Here is a 2,420-nt window from a genome sequence, read left to right as displayed (position 1 = left end):
GTCCTCTGGGGCAAAGCTCGCTCTGCCTCGCCTCTATTTTCCCTTCCGGCCACCTCTCTGGAGTCTTCCATCTCTCTCGGAACCATCCTCAGCTCCTCCTGAGCTCTGAAGAGCTTCGCCTGCATCATGGCCTCCTTCTGGCGAATCTCGTCCTTCATCATGGCCTCCTTCCGGCGCATCTCATCCTGCAGGCTGGCCTCCCTCCGGCAATGCTCCTCCTTCAGCGCGGCCTCTGCCTCGGCCACTTTTCGTAGCTCCTCTTGCAACTGAAAGTGCTCCTTCCCATTGGCATGAGAAGGGCATTGCCCTGGAGGGGTCGCCACCATGGGGAGGACAGTCCTGTCCTTAGGTTTGCGTACTCTTGAGCCCCTCCTGCCCGGCCTCTCGCAGGGCCTCTCATGACCATCCTGAGGCGGGGTGGGGGCAAACAAGGAATCACTCTGTGCGTCCGGGCGGTCCACAGCCCGAACCTCACCAGGGCCGGAGACTTTCCTGTTACCCATAGGCTTCAGGGGGTAAGACCGATCATACCCCACAATGTTCTTCTCGGGGCCCTGTTGGGCTTGGAAGCGATAGCTGTTCCCCATCTTCTTCTCCGCAGCGTATTTGACATATTGGAAACATTTTCTCATCTTCTGTAGAGCTGCCTCCTGCCGCCGATTGTACATGGCGATCATTTTTTTCTCCTTTTCCTGCATCAGTTTCTCTTGGAAGGTGTCCTTCAGAAGCTGTATCTTGGGAGGCGGGCAGTACGTGGAAATCAGATCCTGTTGCCTTAAGGGCGCGGGTCGATTCGAGTCTGTGTCCTTCGGGGAGGGGGACAGAGCACCAGGCTTAGGACTGGGCTCCATTGGCAAATGAGATATGAGCTTTGTTTCCCAGGTATCTGGAAAAGGCAAAAATGGCAAATAAATGATATCCTGCACAGTCTAGTATGGTCTAATAGAAAAGAATAAAAAAAAACAATTCAGGAAATACACAACTTTTGAATATTAAACCTAATGGTGTTGAATGCTGCATGCTGACTCAGTAGGAGATAGATCCTAAACATAAACATTATAATAAACATTTGTTTCCCAAATAACATTCTCAATGTTCAGAATGCTTAAAGTCATGAGCTTTTTTAAAAATGTTTAACTGAAACCTGGAAATGTGCTATTTCATTTCAAAGCTTGTATTATATCTATGATATAAATGTTTTTTATATAAAATTAACCCATTATGCAACAGGGGTTTGAGCAAAAGTCACTGTGAATAAGGGAATTTATCAATATTAATTAGCCGTTTCACTACATTATAGATAGCTGAAGGATTATGATACAGTATATCGATTTCGCTACAAATTGACAAGCATATTTGATGACACTTACCAAACAAGTTTTAAACAGCGGAGAAATAGTTCACCACGACGATAGCAATGCAATGTTTGACTGCATCTCCCTATGTGATATATCTGTATTTGGGTATATACAGATCACGTAATTCAGGGAGCACTGTTACGTCAGGTCACCAACCATTATTACGACGCTCATATGTCATAGAGCTCCTTAGGATGTTTGTATAATCTTTATCCAAATTTTCATATGGCCGCAGTTACGGCGTTTATTTTACAGTTAATGTAACAGGGTGTCATTATATTTTTCTGTCTTTATGGTGGCAGACCACTTAAATAAATCTGAGTAGGCGGTTTCTACAAGTGGGTCAGATAAAATATTAAATATACAGTAAAAGCTCACACCTATTCATACCCTTTATGTACTGTATATCTACAATTACGTATACTACGTATACAGTTATCGTATACTATAATACGATAACTACCATTACAAAATGTCTCCCTTTTGATTTGAAGTGGTTCTTTTAAATAAGTAAATTGCAATCACTTAGCCTACATCTGAGCTCCTAATTCATCGCGACGACGGACTGAGACTCCAGTCGGATTTGTGAGAAGGGGTGTGCCTGTTTTAAAACCGATTCATACGTCTTAAACACATGGACATAGATAGCAGTCTGTGTTATATAATTTATCTTTTTATTTTATTTAAATTTAAGTATCACATACACATTTTCAAAGTAACTGTACCCCTTTTAATTATGATCCCCATCGCTCACAGCTCCGAAGGTGAGACGAGGGCTACTTCAGATGGGATTTCCAATATTTCTCTCTTAGCTTGTATACCGGTGGAAAGGAGAGGGGTCTTAAAACGTGTTGATAGTAAGATTGGGATGTATTTGCAGTCTAGATATAGTTTTTTTAATGTTCGGAGCCGCCACAGATTCATTTTCTTACGACTGCTTTTCTGGATGACAATGACAATGCAAACGATGGTGTTAAGGCGAGACTGTGCCTTAAGGCTCCTCTGCTTACAATATTCAGCGCGTAAATCGCAAACGAGCGCCTTCCCTTACGATGAAAATGC

This window comes from Lepisosteus oculatus, unplaced genomic scaffold (assembly GCF_040954835.1).
Source record: "Lepisosteus oculatus isolate fLepOcu1 unplaced genomic scaffold, fLepOcu1.hap2 HAP2_SCAFFOLD_50, whole genome shotgun sequence".
Taxonomy (NCBI): domain Eukaryota; kingdom Metazoa; phylum Chordata; class Actinopteri; order Semionotiformes; family Lepisosteidae; genus Lepisosteus; species Lepisosteus oculatus.
This window is presented reverse-complemented; position numbering follows the sequence as displayed.